An 8,898-nucleotide genomic window follows, 5' to 3' on the forward strand; every position below is an offset into this window, starting at 1 on the left:
ACTCGTTGCAGAGACTGCAGAGACTGTCACAGAAAAGCATATTTGGTCTGGTTGGGATGGAGTGAATTTTCTTCAGAGCAGCCCATATGGTGCTGTGTTTTGCATCTGTGAACAAAACCGTGTTGGTAACACACCAGTATTTTAGCTATTGCTGAAGAGTGCTTGCACAGCAACAAGGCCTTCTCCCTTTTTCCCTACTCTTCCCCTCCCTGCCAGCAAGTAGGCTAAAGATAGGCAAAAGTTTGGGAGGGGTCATAGACAAGACAGCTGACGCGAACGGATCAAAGGGATATTCCACACCACGTAACATCATGCTTGGCAAAAAACCTGGGGGGTGGTATTTTCGGAAGCAGTCATTGCTCAGAGACTGACTGGGCATCCTGCTGCTTGTGGAAGGTGGTGAATTACTGCCTTTGCATTGCTTGTTGTCCTCCTGTCTTACTTTTGCTCTTTTCATTCTCTCCCTCATCCTGCTGGGTGGACCTCAGTCATCAGCTGGTGGGCAGTAGTTGCTGACCAGGGTCAGCTCCTCTCGGGGTCACACAAGACTGAGTTACTAGTCATGCAGATCATATTAAAGAACGTTTAGGATGATTCATGGCCCCATAAAGAAGTCTACAGGTGAACTGAAAATTTGTTGTAATAGGTAGGGATTTCAAGAGCAGAGAAGAAAAAAAGAACATGTAGTTTTTCCATTGCATCATAGCTAGCTAGCTGAATAGTTTCTAAACTGCCAAGACAAGAATAAAGCAGATAAAGTCAGTTCAGTGACACTACGTATTTCTGCATTTGCTTTCACTTTAGGAAATGTGGGACAGAAGATCCTCAGACTTGTGTTAACTGTTTTCAGGAAATGTAAGGTACTTCTGGGAAAAAAAAAAAAAAAAAAAGCCAAAACTCAAAGTACCAAATATGCTCAACTGGGTCCCACAGTCTGTTCCATGCCTGAGGAGTTCAAGACCTGCAAAAGAAGTGTCCTAAAAATGAAACATCAAATCTTACATCAGAAACAAGGAGACAAATGGAGCTTGTAACCAAATGGTGCTGACAAACTCAAGAAAACCCCTGCAGATTAAATTAGACCTATGTATTATGACTCATATTGAATAATGGCCCAGCAAGCTGTGCCTGAAAAAAAAACCATCTCAGCATCCAAGAATTTCTACACCTGGGTCAGAGAAGGTGAGCTGTACTTAGTTGCCTTGCTTTGCAGCAGAACTTGTCAGTGCCTTGCAGAGAAAGCCAAGCAGCAGAGGAAGAGCAGAAAGCAGACAGAACAAATAACAGTTCACAGTACAGCTGCAGTAGCAGATTAGTCCAAAACCAATGGACAGAGAACCAAGGTTGAGAAAAGGATAAGCAATATTTCATATGTATCAACATAGAGCTGTATGAAGGAATTTGATGAATTGATGCTCCTAGAGAACATCTGAGGGGCCGAGTCAAATCCTTAAGCTTTTCTGGAGTGAACCACCATTGCCTGCATCTCATATCTCTTCTATTCCATTTCATTACCTGCTCCCATAATTACTCCTCCCTGGGCCAAACCCTGTGAAGGCACAGGACTTGCCTAAGGCCCCTCCTTCTACCTCTGACACATGTGCCATCTCCCTGAAAATCACTGCTTTTCAGCAAGGCTTATCAAGCCCCACAGGAAGCCTTACCACACAACTGCCACCACAGCTTCCAGCAGCAGGACTCAGTCATTAAGAATTAGCTCACATACATTAACCTGCCAAAGCACTGTACCACAAACACACAGTACAAGGAGAGAGGGTCATCCACATTGCATTCTGGTTTACAATGGTGAGGTTGAGGAGGGAAGGGTGGGGGCATATGCATAATTGGGGGAAACTGAAAGGCTCCAAATGTGCAGAAGCCCTTCAGGACGTAATTTAAAGTAGTATTAGTTTGAATGACTCTAGAGTGACATACACACAGGCTGAGAAGTGCCCTCTCAAATAGTAGACATTTCTTAAATCCAATTCATGGACGGTTTCCTGAAGAGGATGAGCAATTTCTCTGAACTTCAACTTTTCCAGTGCTATACTGAAACCTACTATATGACATCAAGGCTTCAAGCAGATACAATCTTGTCGATACCGATTCTGATCACTGATTCAGAGCCTAATATTTTCCTTCCATCATTCCACCTCTTCCCACTTGTCTACTGTAGGCAAGGTACTTCCTGGTATAATAATTTAGTTTAATTCCTTAAACATTTATGGTGAGGCTACTTCTAAAACTCAAATGCAATAGAATACCCACCCTCATGAGCACCTAATTGTCCGGTCTGTTCTTCCAAGCTTCGGTTACAAAAACTATAAAGCTTCTGTAAATAAACAATCAGGAGTATTTATACTGTAGCTGATCACGTCTGTGGTGGAGGAGAAATCGGAAGACCTACCTATTCAGCCCCAGCTTCTATTATAGCTCTATTGTTTATCTATGAAACCTCATAGTTTTGCTATCTGACTCATTATTCTAAACATCAGACGAGGGCACCATAGATAACCGTTTGATAAACAAGCAAACTCACAAAGAAAAAAAACAAACAACTAATTGAAACAGGACACAGAATGAGCAAGTTTAAACTCCAATCCTTTGAAACACAAGTATTTCAGTGGCCCTAGAAACAGAAGAGCATTGTGGTTTAAAAATAGGGTGTGATACCAGATAACAGCAGTGATTCACCTGGAAGATGAGAGTACAAAAGCAAGAGACAAGCCAAAACCTGCACTGTAATGACAACACACAGAGTCACAGCCTCAACAGTTCCTTTGGTGCTGGAATGAGAGGTTAAGAACAGGGCAACCTGGCTTTCATGAGAACAAGTCATAGGAAAAAACTATATCCATCACACAAGCAAAAGACACCACAAACACAAATGGCTATTACCAGCTTATCTGATAATAGTGATGCACACTGAAGCCATCTGCAATCAAAATCAGTAAGCCACTTTTTAAATCAGCACAGCCTTTGCAATTTGAACCGACATTTATTCACAACCAAGAGTCTGACCATGAAGACTGCAAATGCAGAGGAAACAATATTGGGAGCAAAGGAATTTCCTGCCACTGTAGAACATGCATGTATGTCTCAACTTGATGATTATCCACATGCTTTTGTGTGCAGAACGAGATACCAACTCTTTATGCAATTGTTAATGTTTCTTCACACACTTTATGAACAATGTAACATTTGGTCCCATTCTGCTGGGGTTCATGTTTTTGGGGTCAAGAGATGGACACATACATAACCTCTACCCAAAAACACAAGACATGCATGCTAAATATTTCTACAGTTATGAGATGGATTGCATTTTTTCTTAGCTGCTTCCTTCAATTCCCCTCAGATATTGCTTCTAGTAGTCTAAACCTCTGAGCAGTTCCTACTTTGAACTCCATTTCTTAAAGAAACACCATTAATGCAGATGCCAACAAACCCAATAGGCTCTGAAATTTTAAGAACTTGGGGGGTGGGGGGAAGTAGGGTAGGAAAAGAGGCTACTGCCCCTGTTGAGAGACATTTATGCTCACACCTTGTTAGATACCAGAAACTCCGCTGAAGACAGATGAGTAACTGGGTTTTGCTTTGGTTAGGCTTCCCAAAGAACTACTTATTAACAGAAAACCCCCTACAAACTCACCAAACACAAGCTTCCTTCTTTCTCTAAAGATGACTTCCCAGCAACGTCGTCCCAATGATTATATTCAGTCTTTACTCAGACCTCCAACCCTGAACAGCTCTCTGCAGCCAGAAACTAAGCAGGAAATGTTCAGAACTGTCAGCATGCTGAAGGCCTCGCTCCAACAGTGACAGCTGGAAAAGATGACCTTTACAGTCTGGTACCCAAGGAGCCCACTGTGCTGCTTCTCTTGCAATTCTTGTTTTACAATCTGTACTATCAGAAAGGAAAACCTTCTGCATTTCTTCCTCAGGACAGAATGGAGGAAAAATACACTGGCACGAGACTGGGAAATTTGACATGTGTTCTCTCTAGTACGTTGCTGAAAGCTATCTGTCCATCACATACAGCTTTAAACTACACTACTGCCAATGGGTGTGATTAGAATGTGCACAGAGCACTAGACACTATTTTTGTGACCAAAAAAACTCCTTGGTTTGCATCAGGGTGCTATTCATCTATTTCAGGATAAGTTAAGGTAGGGCTACCTAGCTAATGATAGGGTCTATCATAGTACTATGTAGACACCTAGTCTTGTCAGGCCTGTTCTTTAAACCCCTGCCTAATTGGGCTAGACAGTTTGTACCACACAGTAATTGTTCATACACTTCCAGTGAGGTGACAACTAAAACGAGAGATGTACTTTTCAGCAACTATAAATCACAGCAGACAGGGGGAGTGAGTAGAGAATACCAAATACGTTCCTCACCCCTTCAGTGCAGCATAGCATGTAAGCTGAGCTCCTAGTATAGGGCTCATGGGCAATAAAGAACTAACTGTAACATGATTCAGCAAGGAGCATAATGCCGTGCTTAACTTCAGATATCTGGTTAGGACTTTGTGACTTTGTAAGGCTCAGGAAGGAGATCTCATAGTTCTGTAAATGCTTGGCTGAACTCAGGTCAAGCAAATGCAAATGTCAAAAAAAGATCTGAGAAATACATCTCAGGGATGACCTCAACTGCAACCTTACACACTCTCTTTTTTCCACAGGAAAACAGATACAGCACAAGGAGCAAAAATTTACCACTTAAAATATCACCCAGAACAAATCCTGCCATCCCCTGACAAGGTCTAGCTAGGCCAAGCAGCACTTTCATGCTAGTGATCTAGAGGGGCCCTGTATTTCCTTGTCTCCAGCAGTAACCACTGCAGACAACTTTCCTGCAACGAAGAAAATACAGTAGTTCACATTGGTCAGGAATCAAAATACGCACCAAACGCCAGATGCTGCCACCTCTTGATCAAGTAGGGGACTGACCTAGAAAACCCACAAAGCTGTACCGAGTTGCAGCTGGACTGAGCATCTAAACACTGCTCACTGCTGCCAAAAGGGGACAGTCGCCTTTTCTCTGTGTTCATCCTGCCTCTTGAAAAGGCATTTCAACTCATGTTCTGGAAAGTTATCCAGGAAAGAAAAATGCAACTGTTTTCTTTCAGATTAGCAATTTAAATCAGGTCAGTGATGACTATGAGAACTGGGGCCAGCACAACTGAAAGCAAGGGACAGGAGAGAAAGAAGAGGGGGTCACCACATCATGAAGCAGAAATACACTGACTGACTCAGCTATATCATCTAACCCTACTTTAGGGGATTTGAAAAGACAAGTGATGGAAAAATAGTCTACTCTTTAAAGTGGAAGTGGTCAAACAAGGAAAAATTGCAGCAATAATTATGAAATGCAGATTCTTCAGGTCTCTCTGCAAAAACCAGAATCAATGGGACCACCCCAACTCAGCTTTGTCCTAACTTGCTTGTCACTGAAGGGACTACTCAACTCTCCGGGGTCAGTCTGTCTCACAACAAGCCCTTCCAAAAGCATTTCTCAGGTTTTATTTATTCAGAAAAATCTCACCCTCCTTGAAACCCAGTGCAAGAAAACAGGTATCACTTAACACTATCAGCAGGAGAATCACATTACCCAAGGGAAGAACGGGGAGGAGGAAGAAGCCTGAAGGAAAGAAAACAGGCAACAAAGACAAACAGGAACAACAATGGGAAAATACAGCCAAACACATCCCTTTTGGGAGCCGGGAAAAACTTAAGTTCTTGCTTCCAAGAACTTACATTTCCTTTTTTTGTTTCCCTCCTCCATCTTATTAACTTACTCATTAAAAATATATTTTTGAGTAATAACTAGAGGGAGTTTCCTGTTTACACAGCAGTAACTCCCTTGAGCCAATAAACTCAGTGGCCTGAAGTACCTGGCCTTGACACACTCGGTTCAGGATACAGTAATTACCCTGTAAACAGGAAGCACGCTACTGCTAACGCACCAAGGCGCAGGAACAGAAGGCACACAGAGGTTGTACTTCTGCACTACCACCTCTTGCAGCTTACCTAAATTGCAAATCAGAAATTAAATTAAATACAAATAATACTTTATGGCTCTCTATACTAGCGTTTGCCAGCTCTCTTTGCAGCTTTCTTTAAAAGTCACAATTACTGTTTTCTAAATTCTAAACATTTTCCATGGGCTGACATAGTCAAAATCTTTTCAGGCATAGCAGGGTAGCTTTAGAAAGGCTTTTAGACATGAGCTGATTAGAGCAAGGTAAAGGAAATTTTTGTTATAACCGACACCTTACTGTTGCAGGGTTGTAAGTAGGGTTAGCATGCATACATTCTGAAAGGTATAAGACTTTGAGAATCATCGACATGGTAACACCAGCCGAATGTATGCATGTTATCAGTAGAGACTCACATACCAGGAGGCAGCTATGTGAATGGATCCCTGCTGACTTGCATCATAAAAGTCTGCCTTTTGAGAAGAGCAGGAGCAGTAACAAGCCTTATATTCCTGATATGGAAGGTAAATTCTGAATTAGTGAGTTTTGCACTTTAATTTAGATAAGCTAAACTACTTTACAGCAGTGATATCCCTACCTCATCTTGGTTCTCCACAGTTCCCATTTATACAGGCTGCCACAGGCCTACAAACAAATAATATTCAACAATATACTTCTTGAGCAGTCAGCAACCATACCCACTCCATCCCTTGATGGATAGCAGAAAGCGTATACATAAAAGCAGGCGCAAATCTTGTCTCTAACACAGGCCATGACTATTCTCAGTCACCCTAGTCATTCCTCAACAGTCACCCACCTCTAATACAGTCTTCAGAGAATGCCCATCAGCAGTCACTTGCACAAAAAACATGGACAAATGTTATTAAGACCATTTTAAAGGGAGAACTTCCAAGCAGCTGTCATAACCTGGTCCTGAAAGGCATTCTGCAGACACCAACGGAATTCTTCAACATTCCTTTTAGAACAGGATTGGGTAAAACAATTATCCGTCCCTTGAAAGTGTATCTGTCAAATCTCTGGCACAGCAAATGCTGAAAGGAAACCCACTACCAAGCTTAGGACCCTTCCCCCCCTCCTTTCCATTGGGATTTGCCATATTGTAATCTATGTGGGAAGTCACAGTTACCAGCTGCTTTGCTGCACTAAGGAGTATCTCAGTAATTCTTGAACAAGAGCCCATAAATAACAGAAGAATCGTTAAGGTTGGAAGGGACCTCTGGAGATGGTTTAGTCTATCTAGAGCCACTACACCCTTGAGAAAAAGCATCAGCAGCTATCCTCAGCACTTCCACCCTGCAACATGCTACGGTAAAGGTGCTAGACTCATGCTTCCAGTATTTGAACTTTGTGCCATGTGGAAGGCATGAAACCCACCCAAAAGTCCACAATTGGCTTTAAAGCACAGTCTTCTCCAAAGTTGATCTGGTGCACGGGCAGATTCAACAAGAAGTACAGAAATAACATAAACTGCAGCTCCGTTTAAGTGCCCCTCCATTTAACTCATGTTGACACCACCATCTAGTGGATTACACACAGACAGTTTTTTTTATGATCCGTAACAAAACACCCAGCAAGGTAATACCACAGGGTAATTTCTAGTAAAATGAGCGAATGAAGTTATTACTTATAAATAATGCATGATAAACTTCTTGTGTGTATGCCAGTCACTGAAAGGTCACTCCACCAGCAGCTTACCTAACCGATACAATAGGAACACAGACACAAGAATTGCTTCAGCCTTTGACTACAGTATCAAGAGGTTAAGTGCCACTAAAACTACTAGCATCAGGTCCTGCATGTTTAACAAAATAAAACTCCAGAGAACAGATAAAGACTCATGGGATGAGCAAATGTTGAATTAGTTGTAGCATTACAGCAGTAGTAATAACCTTTAATCAGATCAAGATTAGTTGAAGAACAGGTATCTTGATCTCTTTCTGTAAACTTCACAATCACCTCACCATTTTCACCTCTTTACATAATTCCAACTTCTATCATCTCTCTCCAGAAATATTTCTGTTCTTCAGGGGATGCTTTTATTCTCTTTTCAGGTTTTGCTTTCACAGTTTTGAAGTGAGTTGGACAATACCAATCAGTGCTATAGTGTACCTTTTGCACTCCAGGCTTCATCACTTGGTGCTTGCTGTGGAAAGGTGCTTCCTCAAGCTAACCAACAGCTACTGGCTGACCAGACATTTTTACTAAGCTGTCCACTCTGCAAGCACAGGCAAACATACTGAGCATCATGAGTGAAGCATCCTGGAACTGCATTGTTCTGGAAGGAGGAATTCAGGCATTTTGTTGACTGGCTGCACAGATCCAGCTACTCTAGCCAATATCTGCAGCCTTAACACAAGAATTATCATTTAGTCTACAGCACTGTCAGGGTTTAGTCCCAGCCAGCAATTAAGCACCACACAGTCACTCACTCACTCCTCCCCCCTCCCAGTGGCATAGGAAGAATCAAAAGAAAGTGAAACTCACGTGTTAAGAACAGTTTAATAACTAAAATAGAATAAAACAGAGTAACAATAATAACTGTAATGAAAAAGAATATTAACAAAGAGATAAGTCAAACTCAAGAAAAGACAAGTGGTACACCTGCTCACCACCCCACTGACGAATGCCCAAGCGGCAATCCACTCCTCCTGGCCATCTCCCCCAGTTTATATTCTGGATATGATGTTCTATGGTATGGAATAGCCCTCTTTCTAGTCCGGGCCAGGTCTCCTGGCCATGTTCACTCCCAGGTTCTTGTGTATCTGCTGGCTAGCAGAGCAAGGAAAAGTTAAAAGTCCTTAACTTAGGATAAGTGCTACTTAGCAACAACTAAAATGTCAATGTGTTACCAACATTATTCTCACATTGAATCCAAAACAGGGTACCAGGTACTAGGAAGA

Source organism: Athene noctua, chromosome 4, assembly GCF_965140245.1.
Source record: "Athene noctua chromosome 4, bAthNoc1.hap1.1, whole genome shotgun sequence".
In the NCBI taxonomy this organism is placed as follows: Eukaryota; Metazoa; Chordata; class Aves; order Strigiformes; family Strigidae; genus Athene; species Athene noctua.